This window comes from Lutra lutra, chromosome 2, assembly GCF_902655055.1.
Source record: "Lutra lutra chromosome 2, mLutLut1.2, whole genome shotgun sequence".
NCBI classification, from domain to species: Eukaryota; Metazoa; Chordata; class Mammalia; order Carnivora; family Mustelidae; genus Lutra; species Lutra lutra.
The window spans coordinates 132020717-132039464 of record NC_062279.1 but is presented as its reverse complement, the minus strand read 5'-3'; positions in this window follow the sequence as shown (position 1 = coordinate 132039464).

Here is an 18748-nt window from a genome sequence, read left to right as displayed (position 1 = left end):
AATTTTAGTTACCTTGAATTTTACTCAAATTGATTCATAGAACATGCAACCTCTTGTGTCACTTTTACTCAAGATATTTTAGCCAGATTCACATATACTACTTGGTGTAGGAGTCATGTGTTCATTGTTATTGTCATATACTATTCTGTTATATGACTATACTACAAATTATTTATCCTTATACCATGAATGGATTTTTAGGCTGCTTCTATTTAGGGAGGATAGTGAAAATGCAGCTATGAAAACTATCATAGATGTCTTTTTTTTTTTTTTTTGAGCTATAATTCATGTACCATGAGATTAACAATTTTCAAATGTACAATTCAGTGTTTTTTAGTGTACTCACAAAGCTGTACACATCACCTTTATCCAATTCCAGAACCTCTTCATCATTCAAAAAGAAACCCCATCCATTCATTAGCAGTCATTCCCCATTCTTTCCTCCCCCTGCCAGTACCTGGCAACCATAATCTAATTCATGTAGATAAGGATTTGCCTCTTCGTTTTATATAAATGTTATTATATGTGACATTTTGTCCCTGATTTCTTTCACCTAGCCCAATATTTTAAAGTTCCATCCATGTTGCATACATCAGTACTTAATTCCTTTTTATGGAAGAATAACATTCACATTGTTTATCCATTCATCATTTGTTAAACACTTGTGTTGTTTCTACTTCCTGGCTATCATGAATGATATTGTTGTGACATCTGTGTGCAAACTTTCCTGTGAATATCTATTTTCAATTCTCTTGGGTATATTCATAGATAAAGGTATATTTTCCTTTTCTTTATAAATGTTGTTTTCCTCTTAAAGGAATCAACTTTTGGTTTCATTAGTTCTCTCCATTATTTTTCAATTTTTATTCCTTTCATTGTGTTTTGTTTATTTCTGTTTTAATCTTTCTAATTTCCATTCTTCTGCTTGCTTTGGATTTAGTGCTCTTAGAAAAGAGACAATAGTCACTAGTGCTAAGTTCTACATCAGCAAACCAAGACTTAATACCTAATGTAACTGGCATTTCAGCCTCTCCCAGTATTGTAGCCTTCAACCAGTTGATCTGAAATTACTGAAATTACATACTCTGCACTAGTGACTTAATCCACCTGGTAAGCCCCTTTCCATACCCAAAAGGGAGGTGACCTCGCCTAATACACTATTTTCCTTGTCTTACCCCCTTTCTGCTTTTAAAAGCTTTCCATTTTGTATAGCACTTCAGAGCTCCTTTGTGTTAGGTGATACTGCCTGACTCATGAATTGTTGAATAAGACCAATTAGATATTCAAATTTCCCCAGTTAAATTTTGTTTTTTGACAGATTTGGTGGCAGTATCAATACAGAAGGAGACTTCCCACAGCTTTGGGGACAATGAGAAACAGTCATGGTACCCACAAACCCTTTTTAGTTCTGTGTGTTTCTTGATGTTTCTAAGGACTGTGGTTAAGTTCTTCTTGGTTCTGACCTCTGTTCTTGTTGCACTGAGCTCTAAGTCTTACTGGCTTTACAGGCAGGTCCCCATTTGATTAGAATTCTTATTCCTTACTGGGGACTAATTGTAGTTCAGATAGCAATTCTCCATTTGATTGGAAACCCCAGCCCTTGGTTCTATATCCAGATTCCATGTTGGGAAGTGCTAGCAATTACCCATTTGTTTGGAATCCTTCCCCAAATTCCATATTGGGAACTACTGGGGACAAGGGCAGTTCTCAACTTGAAAAATGAATCTACGGCAGACTTTAAGCCTGTTTGGAAGCTGTCTTCTTATGGCATTCCAGATTCCATATGGTAGCTGCTTTATTTATAAATGGATTATCTCTTAAGATTAGTGGATTTATAAAAAGGCAGAAAATAGGATGGGAGACCACCAATCTGCCTGAACTTATGACCATAGTTGAAAACTTTGAAAGGACTTTGAAACAAGATCATAAACACAAGTCCATGAAACTATTGGCCTTACAACTACAATAGCTCCAAAGTCAGAGACCTTAGCTAATACTGGACCTCTCACATTATACCCTCTAGGGGTCCATCATCAAAACACTGACCCATGGATTGATGTCTGATTTGTAATTAATCTGGACACTGGGAAAAAGACTATTCTCAAAGACCCTGTGTAAATTCTTCAGTTCATACAGAGTGGAATGCCCTTGTATCTACCCCCACAGAAGGGCCCCCACATGAGTTCCTCCCAGAGTTGTTGGGACTCTGAGGGGTTCTTCTGTAAACTGGTACCAATAATTCCCACAAGGAGCTAAGGGGAAACTAAAATTAAAATTAATTGGAAACCTTGCCAAATTCTAGTGGATATTAGAGCCACACTTGCTACTTTAAACCCCCTCTCAAAGGACAACAATTCCTTCAGGGAAAAAAAAAAAAAATCCTTCAGAGTGAAAAAGTTTCCATAGTGAGAGTAACTAGTAAAATTTTGAAAACATTTCTGTCTCAACCAGTACAAGTGATTCTGATATACCTCTTACTGAAAACATTCATTTTTGTTATGTGATGGAACCCTAGTCGATCTTCCTTCTAGATTAAACGGGCTAATATATTTTGCCTCCAATATAGACCTTACCTTAGAGTTTCCCAACCAGCCTGAACCTGAACTTTCATGTTCCTTACAAACTGTCCTTGATATAAGAGGAAGAATTCCCCCCAAAAAGTGCCATAATTTAATCAAGGTGCCTGGAAAAACTGGGCTACTTCTTCTACTGATATAGGGAGAATAAAAATGCAGAACCTAGAAAAACTTAGATAGACATAACCTAACCTCTTCCCAAGTTACCTCAATATCTTTTAAAGCCTGAGGTTATACAAGTATTCACACCAATAGTAGAAGACTAAATTGCCGAAGGATAGGGCGCCTGGGTGGCTCAGTGGGTAAAGCCTCTGCCTTCGGCTCAGGTCATGATCTCAGGGTCCTGGGATCAAGCCCCACATCGGGCTCTCTGCTCAGCAGGGAGCCTGCTTCCTCCTCTCTCTCTCTCTCTCTCTGTCTGCCTCTCTGTCTACCTGTGATCTGTCAAATAAATAAATAAAAATCTTAAAAAAAAAATCGCCCAAGGGCTCACATTCCCTGCAGTAGATCCTCTAATACCGGTTTTCCCAGCCCAAAAATCTAATGTGTGGAGATGGTGATTTGTCCAGGACCTGAGATCTATTAATAAGATAGTCATTCCCTTATTACCCAGTTGTTTCAAATTTGAAAAGCTTTTTGTTATAAGTCTCACCACATTCAGAATGGTTCACTGTTATAGACCTTTGTTCAGCCTTTGTCAGCATCCCTGAGGACCCTAACAGCTAATATCTGTTTACCTTTACTAAGAACAATCAGCAATGTATCTAGACAGTCATGACTCAAAGGTTCACTGAGACCTTATTTCTCTCAAATACTCCACAAGATTTAAAACAAACAAACAAACAAACAAACAAAACAAACAAAACATTTTACAATAGGTTGACAATCTCTTGCTATGTTCAGTTACTGACCCTAAAGGATCCCACTTATTTGCTTACAACAGTTAACTGAAAAGAGACAAAGTATCTAAAGAGAAATTACAAGTATTTGGAGACACTTCATTACCTAGGTCATAATCTAAGTGCTAAAGGATTCCAACTATCTCCAAAAAGAATTAAGCTTAAAAAAAAAAATTCCCAAGCCCACATGGATTTTTAGGTTTTGCTAGTTATTGCAGACTATGGGTTCCTAATTTTTTCTTTTTTGCTTCACTGTATGAACTTACTAAAATTTCAGTCCCTGAACCCCTTCCTTGGAAACAGAAATATGAGCAGACCTTTATAAAACCAAAACTAGTATTACAAGAACTGCCTGCCCAAGGGTTACCTAATCATTCCAAACCTTTCACCTTATTTGTACATGAAGAAGATAATCAAGCCCTGGGAATGCTCACAAAAGAACATGATAATAAATATAACCCTAGTGCCTATTATAGTATACAATTTGATTCAGTTGTCTCTGCATATCCAATCTGCCTTAAGGCTATGAAGTTCCAGCTGCAAAATTAGTAGATGCCTCAGTGGATTTAACCCTAGGAAATGGCATTCACTTATAAATGCCACATGTTGTCCCGATCTTCTTAGCCCTGAATTGACTCAACATCTCTCTACAAGCAGACTAACTTCCTAAGAGATTCTTCTGCTTTCACCACTTAATCTAAATCCTTAACGTTGAACATTCTAAAATCCTATTACATATACCGTTGTCTGACAAAGGCCAGTCCCATGACTGTGAGGTAATAACATCCCATTTTGTGACATCACATTTTGATTTATAAGACATGTCTTTGACAATCTTGATCTAATCATTTCTATTGGTGCATCATATTGTAAAAATGAAAAAGGGGACTTCCAAGCTGTAACTTGGAAAATTGCTGTTACTGCCCAAAATGAACTCTTGAAAGGGGAAATTTCCCACAAGCTAAATGAGTCCAACAAACAGAGCCCCAGAGCCTTACCAGAACATGCCAATTATCAAAAGGACAAACTGTTAGTATTTATTCTGATATACCTTCAGAGTCATCTATGACTTGGGGATGTTTTAGAAACAAAGGGGTTTTATTATTCCTACTGGTATCCCAACTAAAAATAGACAAACAACCTTCTTAATGTTATTCTCTTATCTTCTGAAATTACTATCACCAAAATTGAGGCAAAAGACCAACCTGAGTATCAGGAGAATGTCCTAGCTGACTTTCATGCAAAGGCAGCAGCAATGGGATCTATGAAGGTTGTGGAAAATATAGCTAAATTCCTTTCTTCTTTTGAAAAAAAAAAAAAAAAAAAAGGCAAAACAAAACAAAAAAACCCCAAAAAACAAAAAACAAAACCATGTGTTGCCAGACTTTTGCCATCTTAATGTTCTTGCAATATGGCAACAGTCTACTCCTGAATCACAAAAATTAAGAAAAATGAAACAATGATTAAAGTTCAATAAATAGCCAGAGCTATAGGAAACCCGAGATGGCTTGGTTCTACCCAATTCCTCGGCAAACCCCATTTTTTGGTGTTTACATTCCTTGACCCAGTGTGGTGCATTTGGGATGACTCATATTATGAATAAACATTGGTGAGGAGAATCCTTTAAAAATGTAAAAACAAGGGGCGCCTGGGTGGCTCAGTGGGTTAAGCCACTGCCTTCGGCTCAGGTCATGATCTCAGGGTCCTGGGATCGAGGCCCGCATCGGGCTCTCTGCTCAGCGGGGAGCCTGCTTCCCTCTCTCTCTCTCTCTCTGCCTGCCTCTCTGTCTACTTGTGATCTCTCTCTGTCAAATAAATAAATAAAATCTTTAAAAAAAAAATTAAAAAAAAAAAAAAATGTAAAAACAGTTTACCACCAATTTCTGGTCTGTCAGGTCTGTAAACCTGGAAAAACTATTTTTGTCCCTAGAGATGCCAACCTTCTCCTTCCAGACACTTTGAGCCCCTACATTTGAACCTTACTCAACTGCCACCTACTATGGCTTATCAACATAATCTTGATATTTCATGTACTCATTCTGGATGGGCTGAAGTCTTCTCCTGCCACAAGACTGATGCCTTCACAGTGGCAAAGAAACTGTTAGAAAATGTGTTTTCCACTCAGTATAACTCCCACAATCTCCAGTGATCGAGGTACCCACTTCAGTAGACAAATCATAGGAGCCTTGGCAAAAAACCTTGCAAACTTCTTGGAATTATCACTATGCTTATCACCCTCAACCATCAGGCAAGGTTGAGGGAACTAATGAGACCGTCAAATTCGAAGTCTCTAAACTTGCTGAAACTACTTGACTTCCTTAGCCTAAGGTATTGCCTCTGTTCAGAAACCTCCTTTGGAAATCATAAACTCACTCCACTGGTAGGCCAGTGTCTATTGGAATACAACTTTCTGCCAATCCTTAATTGTGTCATCCTGATAGGACCAAAGCTCCTATAAGTCTGTAATGCCTTATACCAAAGCATATCATCAACAGGTTGAAGAAACCTTGCTGGAACCCAATTCAGAGGATCCTGTTGGTCATAGTCTGTAACCTGGTGACTGGGTATTCCAGAAACCATACCAGAACACAGTCCTAGGCCCTAGTGGAAGGGACCTTTCCAAGTGCTCCTGACCACTAACACTGCTAAAAACTAGGAGGCATAGGGTCTTGGGGTACATATCTCACAGCTAAAGGCGGCTCCTATGACATGTAGTCCCATACAGAAACTGAAGACTTACTTCCAATCAAAATGACAAGGAGAAGAGAAATGAAATGAAATGAAATGAAAAGAAAAAAAAATGAAATGAAAAGAAAAATTGAAATGAAAAGAGAAGTAGCTGACAACCATATATAATGTAACACCCAAGATGCTGGATCAAAACTTCATTATTTAACTAAACATAAAACTCTTTCTTCTCTTTCTTCCCTTTACTCTGGCATTGACCTGGAAAGATAAGGCCCTCATCTGTGTCTCCCAGGCCATTGCTAAGGGAGATAAACTTACAGACTGTTTGATCTGTCATCAAAGATTCCAGTCTATCCACAATGCTAGAGACTTCCTCATCCTCCCTATGATCAATTTCTCTTTAATTCTCAGTGTCATCATAAACTATGATTGACAACCCTTAGAAGTTTCTTCCCAAGTTCAACTTTTATGACCAGAACATCCAGCAAATTTTTATCCTTTCTCCAATTATAGCTATTCCTGTTCAACTAAACAAAAATACCTATGTAAATCTTAGTACAATTGCACCCCCACATTCCCATGATTATCTAAATCAAATCTTTCCCCAATCATGAAAAAATCTCAACAGTAGCACCTGTATTTGCAAAGTATTTAGAATAACTCTTTATTTCAGCTTGGGAGACTTACTTTCTGAAAGTGCTGAAAACCTAACTAATCCCTGGTTTGAGCAGGCAAGTCCAATAATCCCTGTGAATGAATCCATTAATAATACCATATCAATAGGAAAATTTGTGCACATGACAGGGTTTATGTTTGTGGTGATTATCATTTTTCTCAAACCTGTGAATGCCTAGATATCTGGCACATAACCAGGCAATGCCTCTTAGGATATCCAACAATGCCCCTAACTGTTCACAAGTGAACTAAGACAATTCATTGGTCAATTCCCTTGAATTCACATCAAGTTAGACAGGACTTAATCAGGAGGTTTTCGTGATTCAGGATTCACTTCCTTTGGTAGGACCTTACTTTCTTGGTTAGGTGTAAATGCAAATGGACTATGATCAGGAACCTCTCCTTAACTCTTGAAAATATTGCAGAATCTGCTCCTAGAACAATAGCTACGCAAGAAAAATCCTTATATTCTCTGGCCAAGGTTCCTAATGATAGGCTAGCTCTTGATTTTAGCTAAGCAGTGAGGTGTCTCTGCTGTGGCCAACACTACCAGCTGTACCTGGATTAACACTTCTGAGGTAATAGAAATGCAGTTATATAAGATCACTGAGCAAGCCACTTGGTTTAAAAAGATGACTCCTCCATGTGAGGTCTTCTTATTTACTTGACTTCCATTAGTTTGGTCTTGAGCACCATGGCTCCAGAGTGCACTCCAGATGTTGAGAATTATCCTACTCGTAATAATCATAGAATCTCCTGAAGACATTGTATTCTCTCACAAGCTTTAAATACATGTTCACAGCCACTAACCATCAACAAATGCTCTCCCTAAGAGTGGAATGCCAAAAAAGGAATTAAGAAAATAACCAACTAAAAATTGTGAGCCTGAAGTCAGGACCTGTGAATACCACAAAGAGTCAGCAGAAAACATCATGACTTGTGAATATCACACAGATCAGTAAAAACTGCAAGAACTACAAAGCAATAGCTGAGAGTGGTGCTAATGCCTTAAATTTTGATCATATCTCATGCTGAGAATCTGATCAAAAGAGGGAAACTGCTTAAAAAAAAAAAAAAAAAAAAAAAGACAATGGGCTCAAAATGGAATCATTTGGGCTATGCCCCAAATCAGCAAACCAAGACTTAATGCCTAACCTAACTGGGATTTCAGTCTCTCTCAGGATTGTAGCCTTAACCAGCAGATCTGGAATTACCAAGTCAGCACTAGTCGGATAATCCACCTGATAAACCTTTCCATTCCCAAAAGGAAGGTGACCATACTCCCATACAATACACTATTTCCTTGTCTTACCCTCTTTCTGCTTTTAAAACCTCTCCATTTTCTACAACTCTTTGGAGCTTTTTTCTATTTCTTAGATGAGATTCATGAATTGTTGAATAAAGCCAATTAGATATTCAAATTTATGACTTTAAAGGAAAAAAATCAGATTGACATTAGAATTTTTTTTTAAGATTTTATTTATTTATTTGACAGAGAGAGAGAGATCACAAGTAGGCAGAGAGAGGAAGGGAAGCAGGCTCCCTGCCTAGCAGAGAGCCCGATGTGGGGCTTGATCCCAGGACCCTGGGATCATGACCCGAGCCGAAGGCAGAGGCTTTAACCCACTGAGCCACCCAGGTGCCCCTGACATTAGAATTTTCAACAGCAATGTTTTGTGCCAGAGAACCATGTAATTCACTTAAGATTCTAAAGGAAATAAGTATGATCAAAAGCCCTACTAAATTGACCTTCTAGTTTGAAGACCATGGATCAACTCAAAGAACATGATAGAACTCAGGGAATATTGTTCCCATAAGTCCTTCCTGAAGAAATTTGCTAGGAAATTATGTTTAGAAAATGAAAACAATCAAGGATATGAGCTTAACACTGGTGATAAACATTGAAATATATATTTATTTGTAAAAAATGATAAACATAAGGAACACCTGTAAAGCACACATTGGTTAACTGGTCTGATGTTTTAAATAAAGTAACAAAATTAAAAGTGGTTCAGAAAACTGAAAGAGTATGTGGAAAGTAAAATCAGTTCACTAATTGCCTTGTAAATATTAACTCAGAGTAAGAGACATTATTTTCAATTGCATTTGGAGAGTAAGGGAGATGAGGAAGAAAAAGTTCCTAGTTAAATTCAGTATTCCTTATGGAAGAGAATAATAGAATCCAAAAAAAAAAAAAAAAAAAAAAATGGAGGACTGAGAACACTCTAAAAATTATTAGCACAAAAATAACCATTAATCTAAAACTCCAAATCTTTTAAGTACCGAAATACATGATGAGAGAATAAATGATTCATACTGATATACCACTATGTAAATAAATCCTTAAAAATATAAGAAATTGAAGGCTAAATATATCAGTTGTAGCAACAATTAAATGGGCTTAAATCACCAGTAGAAAAAGGTATTTTCTTACTGGTTAAAAATTATGCCAATAAAGTAAACCAACCTTAAAAAGTGATAAAAATTTTAAAAAGATGCACCAATACATTCTACTCAAATACAATGGAAAAGAAAGTACAGGTTAAAATCTTGATATTTGATGGGGCACTTGGGTGGCTCAGTTGTTAAGAGTCTGCCTTTGCTCCGGTCATGATCCTAGGGTCCTGGCATCGAACCCCACATGGAGCCCCACATGAGGCTCCCTCTTGGTATGAAGCCTGCTTCTCCCTCTCCTACTCCCCCTGCTTGTGTTCCCTCTCTCACTGTGTCTCTCTCTGTCAAGTAAATGAATAAAATCTTTAAAAAATAATGAAATGAAATAAAATCTTGATATTTGAAAAAAAGAACAAAAACTTAGACCAAAAAGAGTATAAAATGATGAAATTATAATTTTTATTTACCGTTAAAAAAGTATTTCTCTGTGAAACTAATGGTCATGAATTTTTATGCAAACAGTGCAATGATTTTCACTCAACAATTACAACAGGCACAGGGAGAAGTAGACAAAAAAAAAAAAAAGAATAAAATTGACACATCTCTCTCTAGATCCAAGGCAGATCAAATGAACAAAAATTTTGAAAACACATTGAAGGACTGATCATTTGTTGTCAATAATTTAGACTTCATATATTAAAATATTAGCCCAGATAAAGATAATACACTTCTCTTAAGTGCACAGAAGATGTTGATGAGAATTGATCCTTTTTTAATACCACAAAGGAAATCTTAGTACATTCTAAAAAATAGTAGCAAGACAAAGGACATGGAGACATGAGGTAACTCGGGAAGGACATTAAGGAAGGCATGTGATGTAATGAGCACTGGGTATTATATAAGACTGATGAATCACAGACCTATACTTCTGAAACCAATAATACATTATATGTTAATTCATTGAATTTAAATTTAAGAAAATAATAAAAATAAATAAAAATAAAAATAAAATTTAAAAAAGAGCATTCTCTGAACTCTTTTCAATAAAACTAAGAATTTCTAACAAAATGGGAAAGCAAAAAGTTCTTCCACTTAGAAATTAAGTGTGGGGGCACCTGGGTGGCTCAGTGGATTAAAGCCTCTGCCTTTGGCTCAGGTCATGATCCCTTGACCATCACCAGGTCATGATCCTTCAGGTTCTGGGATCGAGCCCCACATCGGGCTCTCTGTTCATCAGGGAGCCTGCATTCTCCACTCTCTCTCTGCCTGCCTCTCTGCCTCCTTGTGATCTCTGTCTCTCAAGTAAATAAATAAAAATCTAAAAAAAATAAATAAATAAATAAGTGTGTAGTGTTAAACAACTCTTGGATGAAACTGGAATGTATGTCACACTACAGTACTTCTCACAGTATAAACAAGACATGTCAGAATCTGGATACAGCTATAAGATTTATGAGGGGAAATTTGTTAGCATTAAATATGTAAATCAATAATAATTAGAAAAATAAAGTAATTAAACACTAAACTTTTAAAAGTTTTTTTAAAAGCCAACAATAAATTAAACCAAAAGAACATAGAAGAACTTGAGGTAGTTCTTACCTAAATTAAATTGTGTCTCAGCACTGTTTTAGGATATTTGTACTAAAGCGATGAATAGAGTCCCACCTTTTTTCAGACTATTTGGTTAAAAAAAAAGTCAGCTTGGGAACGGAGGTTTTCTTTTCTCCCTAAAGTTGTAGTGTTAAGGTAGCAATTTTTAGCTCAATATGGCCACAAATTGTACAAATACAAATCTTTAATATTGAAATATTTAAGATTTTAAAATGGACATGGTATTCATCAATAACCTCAAAATAAATCCCACATTCCATATCATACCAACAATTTACAATATATTTACAGTATATTTTGGTAGAGTATTTCTCTTTCCAGAACCTATTGAAATTTTTTTTTCCTGTGCATCCACATTCATAAGAACATTTTGATAGATATGATGGTTTCTGTTTGATCAATATTAATTTAAAGCTGCTGGATATCCTTGGAGAGCTAATCAAGAAGGTAGAAATTTTTCCACATTAGTGTTGTCAAGTGACAGTAGATTTAAGAGGTAATGAACATTATTACTTAAAAAGAAAATGTTTTCCCCTTATGCAATTACTGTTAGAGGAATCATTAGCCACAACAAAAGCTCTATGATCAGTTAAACATATGTCTCATTCCATAATTTATACCTCTTCTAACAGTCTGTGATCCCTTGGGTCAAGATTACTTTAGAAATACAAAGAGAACCCTAAAACTAAATAATTTCCATTATAAAATGAACATGTAAATTATCTGCTAAATTACTTGTACTTAATTAGTAATTTGCATAATGACATACATTCTCTTTGGGTCTCTTCAGGCTCTGACAGATAACACTTTACAAATGTTACTTAAGTTCCAATTATAGCACAAACCTTGTAGAAATGTACAATTAATCTAAATATGCAAACGTGAGCAATCCTGGTATTACTTAGGCAAACTATAATTCAACATTTCTGCTAAAGGGTGCCTAGGTTCATTCTGAATTAATATATTTCTTATGTTGTTTCTTACACCAGAGACAAAAAATTTCAAAGTTTTAAAGTTTGTGGTTAGATACACATTGCACAGTTATTAGAATAAACTCATTGGACCTTTAGTTTAGAAATTTAAATTGCAAAAATACTTTTTTTTTTTCTATGTGAAAGCTGTCTTATTTGGTAGTTAACATTAAAACAACCATGTAAGTCCCTTGCAGTCATTGCTACTACTAATCACACGGCAGTGTTCAGCTTGAATTGTTCTAATCTGTCATAATTACTTTGTATCTTAAGCTATTGCATAGAATTCCACTGAGAAGGACAATACTTTTATTGAAAAAAAAATGGTCAAAATTTAAGTTATTTTCTTTAGTTACCAGGTATTCATTGAGTTGCCTACAAGATGTCAGGCTCAGTCTTGGTGATGAGCATGAAAAAGAAGACAAGGTTCCCATTCTCAAGAGTTCACATTCAGTGTGTTGAAATGGGTGAGTGTTATGCATGTAAATATGTCAGGATATGTGTGGAGGGGCGAGGAAATGGATTATGACTAGAGGGACAAAAGTATATATATTTCAGAAATTTATAAAGTGATATAGAAGAAGTAACAAGTTATTTAATAGAGGAGACTGGAATAAGACATCTGCTTTTAAAAAATTTTATTTATTTATTTGAGAGAGAAAGAGAGAGCACATAAGCAGGAGGAGTGGCAGGCAGAGGGAGCGGGAGAAGTAGCGCCCCCCCCCCCCCCCCCCCCCCCCCCCGCCAGCAGGGAGCCTGATGAGCCAAAGGCAAACTCTTAACCAACTGAGCCACCCAGGTACCCTTGCTTCTTTTTTCTTTCTTTCTTTCTTTCTTTTCTTTTTCTTTTCTTTCTTCTCTTCTTCTTTTCTCTTCTTTCTTCTTCTCTTCTCTCTTTCTTTCTTTCTTTCTTCTCTTTCTTTCTTTCTTTCTTTCTTTCTTTCTTTCTTCTTTCTTTCTTTCTTTTATTTATTTTTAGGATTATATTTATCTGAGAGAAAGAGCAACAGAGAGAGTCTTGGAGGGGAGGGGTAGAGGGAGAGACTCTTCAAGAGGAGACTCTTCATTGAGTCCAGATCCAGTTTAGGGGTTCAGGATCTTACGATCATGACCTGAGCTGAAACCAAGAGTCAGTCGCTTAACAGACTGAGCCACCTAGACATCCCAAGGTGCTTCTTTAAATAGAACTAGAATTGCCTTCCATTTACACATAAAAAAGAAAAGTAGATTTGATACAACTTCTATGTATACGAAGTGGAGCTACTGGGTACATTTAGGGGAGATTTTACTTTGATTTATTTAGATCTTAACTAAAAGTAACTCAACATTTTGAAAAATTTTTACCATGGCAGTATCACTTGTGATATATGAGTTGTTGACACAACCCCTATAATGATATACTTGTATGTGATGATATTCATACAATAAAGGTAATTTTATATCTTATTTTAAAGTGTTTTATATATAGAGAAAAATGTTTATATTATTCGGTTGATTATTTATGCTTGGGTTTTATCACTTCATCCCAAAATGCTCATCATGGTTATATTTAATTGACTAGCATATTTTTCTTAATTAAGCAACAAAAATGTTGCAAATAAATACAAATTTTTAAAAACACAATAACCATGTAATTCTGATGTTTAAATAAATTTTGGAAAGTGTTATTTTGTCAGCAGAATATTTAAAAATCCTTAAATCTATAACTATCAAGGCTTCTTTTCTTTCCCATAAAAGCAAAAATAATACAAAATATGATGAACCATACAATATTATAGAAAAATTAATCCTGCTGTTGTATGTGAACATATTTGTACTATGATGAAAGGTAGTTGAAATGTGATACAATTTTTTTCTTTTCCACAGAGCAAAGATACTTTTTTTACATGATTCAATGAGAAGGTAAATGAAAATGAGGTATATAATAAACTGGTTACAATATACACAATTCAAAAAGAATTTTTTAAAAAGTAACAGAGGAGATGCCATTTAGAATAACATACTGTAATACACAAAACTTCTCAATATTTGAAGCCTTTAAAATTAGTTTATAGGAAAAAATATTCTCTTTTCTAATGACATTGCTTATATAACAGATGGAACACTAACAGGTTAGTAGGTAACACAGGTTTACAGCCAACTTAAATAAGAAATTCCAGGGGCGCCTGGGTGGCTCAGTGGGTTAAGCCGCTGCCTTTGGCTCGGGTCGTGATCTCAGGGTCCTGGGATTGAGCCCCGCATCGGGCTCTCTGCTCGGCAGGGAGTCTGCTTCCCTCTCTCTCTCTGCCTGCCTCTCTGCCTACTTGTGATCTCTCTCTGTCAAATAATAAAATAAAATCTTTAAAAAAAAAAGAAATTCCAGGTGTTTAGCAAATTTCTGCATTATTTATCAACAACATTTAGTTGCCAAAGAACTCTGAAAAAGACTTCAAAAATCAATAAACTTACTGGACTCCTAATGCATAATTTTAGTAATAACAAAAAGTGAGTAATAATTTTCTGAAATGAGATGTTATGTGGTAAACTTTATTGTACACATTGAACTACGATTCTGTCAAAGAAACTTGTCTTTAAATACTTTTCACTATTTCATTGCATTTTTTTATTCAGTTAAAAGTTAAAGATTGTAATTAACTTATGAAAGTTATAAATTTTTCCAAATGTGTTTGGAAAGTTAAAAGAAGTGGTACTTAGGTTACATGGAATTGAGTTATAACTTACTCAAATGTAGGGCATGATCAAGAAATTACTAAAAAGTACATAATACAAAAACAATCTATTCATGAGAATTTTTTTAAGTTTTATCAAAATTCCAGTTAGTTAACATCTAGTGTAATATTACTTATAAGTGTACAATATAATGATTCAATACTTCTGTACACCAACTCAGTGCTCACCATAGCAAGAGTACTTCTTAATCCCCATCATCTATTTTACCCATCAGCCCACCCCACCTGCCTTCTGGAAATTATCAGTTGTTCTATCATGACAATTTTTGAAGTTTCCCATATTGACTGAAATTTTATGAGGATAGATTTAAACAAAATGATTTGGAAACATCTTGTAATTACTGGTTGCTATTTAAAAAGTAGTAATTCTAAATCAACACGAACTTGGAAAATTTATTGAGCAATTAACATTCCAGATTCTACTAATGAACAAAAAAAATCAAAAATACTTTTCAACACTATATCACGACTAAGAGGTGAAAAGAAAAAAAAAATTAAAATAGTGAACCAAAAAACTAATGGAAAGTTGTGAGGCACGCTGGTACATATAAATTACATATACATCTGCAGCTACTTATTTATTTAAAAATAATTTTATTTTGATAGTTTAGTTATTGTAATAAAACTAATCGCAAATATGTAGAGAGATTTCAGGGGATTTTTAAGGAATTGCTTTTAGAATTGCTTTTAAAGAACATTTAAACAATATTACACTAGTAGAGACTCATGAAAAGTTGTGATCATATTGATACTCATTAATAAGAGTTTGTTTGAGAATATTTATTATTATCCTACAGATCTTTTATTTTCATTCAAAAATAGTAAATCCATCTTATGTAAATTGCAGATTAATTTTTTTTAATTTTCCTTTAAAAAATGCAATCACAACTTTCCTATAGCTTTTGGATATTAGAACTGAAAAATTTAAATTCTAGTCCTGGTTCTGCTGTTTTCTATCTTGATTGAGTGTATGAAAGTTCTGTGAACTTTCAAGAGTTTCTATTTTTTTATTAATGTGATACTATTGTGCCTAAATCCAAGAGTTGCTGTGAGAAATAATTAAGAGAATGTAAAGAAAAAATGTTTTCCATAGATAAGTATTCAGAAAATTAAAACTATAATTATTCCTTTTTTAAAAAGATTTATTTAATTATTTATTTATTTTACAGAGAGAGAGACAGGGGAAAGAGAGGGAACACAAGCAGGGGGAATGGGAGAGGGAGAAGCAGGCTTCCTCACCAGTAGGGAGCCAGATGGGGGCCCAATTCAGGACTCTGGATGATGACCTGCGCCAAAGGCAGACACTTAACAACTGAGCCACCCAGGCACTCAAAACTATAATTATTCTTATTATTATTTTGAGAAGATATAAGTATTAGGATGTTGATAGATATACATTATTTTCATTAAAGAGTCTGCTGCTAGGAATACTGTATTATTATGTATATAATGAAAGATAATATTCTACTGAAGAAACATTTTTCATCTCATTGCTTATATCAAAAATGTAAATATTTGAGAGACTAATCATAATCACACCTGTTGGAGTTCCACTAAAGAAAAGATATGAGACAACAGAGGTGTTAAACAACATTATTGTGCTGTTCATTTTGCAGTTGTATGTGTGTCAAATCATCACAGTGTATACCTTAGATTTACATGTTATATGTCAATATCTCAATGATGCTGGAAAAAAAATTAGGGAACAGTTAGATTTTTGGCATATCTCTATTATCAATTTTAAAATGGTCGAAAAAAAAAAAGAGAGACAAAGACAGAGATTTGAGTGATGTGTCATAATCAAGAAATGCCTGGGACCAGGCAAGAAGGGATTGATCGTTCTTTAGAGCTTTGAAAGGGAGCATGGCCCTGCTGATTTTGGACTTCTGGCTTCTAGAACCAAAGAGAGAATACATTTCTGTGTTTAAAGACCAAAAAAAAAAAAAAAAAAAAAAATTAGATTCTTCCTTATTAGATTTTGTTGTAGAAATGAGCAGCACAGTTTGGCAGCTGCATATTTGTTTGAGCAAGCATACAGGGATGCCTGTTATTCTAGGACTGCTGTGTGGCACATCTGTGGCACAACTGGTCCTGAGAGTCACACATGCAGAGGGATAGTTGACACATGCGGTTTTATTTGAGTTGGAGAACTGCAGCGCCTGTTCACTTCCTCCTGAATTCAATCAATCTGCTTTGTGTCTGGTTGTAAAATAGCCAAGATTAATTATCAGGCAGCCCTGGAAATGTTGTGAGATGTATTATTTATTTATTTTTTTTTTTACAGAATTATTTTCTGCTTAGAGAAGCTATGTAGAGTCTGTAATAAAATTTGCAGATAACTAGATTCATTCCTCCATTTTTTTTTAATTTTTAATTTGACAGAGAGAGAGAGATCACAAGTAGGCAGAGAGGCAGGCAGAGGGAGAAGAGGAAGCAGGCTCCCTGCAGAGCCAGAGAGCATGATGCTGAGCTAGATCCTGGACCCTGAAACCTGATCCAAGCTGAAGGCAGAGGCTCAATCCACTGAGACACCCAGGCACCCCCATTTGTTGATTGACCAAATGAGGTTGTGACAATTGACATGCTGCTATGATTGAATGTTTTGCACATTTGTATAATCACCAGCTTTCTTTCTATTTCCTCTTAACAAATATTTCAGAAAGCCTTTGTTCTTCATTGGTTAGGTTTATAATTTTAAATTGTAGAAACTTCCCCTTTACTCAACATGATATATGGTATAGAATTATCTAATCTTTCTTTCCATATAAGCTTGCTCTCCATAAATACTCCAACTTCTTTTTTTTTTTTAAAGATTTTATTTATTTATTTGAGGCAGAGAGAGAGAGGGTGAGAAAGAGACATTGAGAGAACGACAACCAACTGAGCCACCCAGGGACCCAATACCCCAACTTCTAACAGCCATATCATTTTTTTTTTTTTTTTTTTACTTGTCAGGATTGAAAACACTTACATCTATTCTAGCCTGAATGTGAGTATACTGTTACTGGTCTGTAGGAAGATTATAAAGATTAAGATCCCAAAACACAGATTTATAATATTATGATTTATTAATGGATGTTGGAGATGTAAGTATTGTAAATGGACTTGGGAAGAGAAGAAAATTTATGAAACTAAATTTGTACCATTTACTAAGTAATACTGCAAGTATATGAACAAATGGATTTCATTTTCTTTTATTATATCACTTGCTCAAATGAATTTAATTTAGTTTAATTCATATTCAGATTGTACCTTTTCAGGACTTTTTTTTTTTTTTCCCATAGAGTTCATATTGTCCTTTTTTTTTAGATTTTTATTTTTTTTATTTTTTTTTTTTTTTTTTTTTAAGATTTTATTTATTATTTGACAGAGATAAATCACAAGTAGGCAGAGAGGCAGGCAGAGAGAGAGGAGGAAGCAGGCTCCCCGCTGAGGAGAAAGCCCGATGTGGGGCTTGAACCCAGGACCTGGGATCATGACCTGAGCCGAAGGCCAGCGGCTTAACCCACTGAGCCACCCAGGCGCCCCTTTTTTAGATTTTTAAAATCAAAATACATTCTCAATTATTTTCCTAGGTATAGATGCATAGAAACTAAACACTCTTTAACTTTTCATGTCTGAAATATTTTTTATGCCTCATATTTTTAATAGTTTAGGTATTCTTAAAATTTTGTATCAAATGGGGTGCCTTGGTGGCTTAGTCCATTAAGCGTCTGTCTTGACTCAGGTCATGATCCTCAGGTCCTGGGATAGAGCCCCACATCAGGCTTCCTGCTCAGTGGAGAGCTTGCTTCTGCCTCTCCATCTGCCTGCCACTCTGCCTGCTTGTGCGCTCTCTCTATGTCAAATAAATGAATAAATATTTTTTAAAATTTGTAATCAAAATGTGCCCTTCAATAATTTTATAGCTTTACCCAGTGTCTTATATATAGTGTTTTTGGGTCCTGAGGAGATTCTATATTAATTCAGTTCTGATTTTTTAAAAATAATTATTCTTTCTTCCTTTTTACTTCAATGAATTTTTTTTTTGCTGCTTGGTTTCCTCAGTATATTGATACATATCTACATAGGAGACACCTTTTACTCTTCTACCTGTTACTCATTGGTGCTTTCAGATTGAAGATTATTGATTTTCTTTGGCATTTGGAAATTGTTCTCTGAGGTTTTTACTTTCCCCTTTTCTATTATCTCTTTGGTAATCTAAC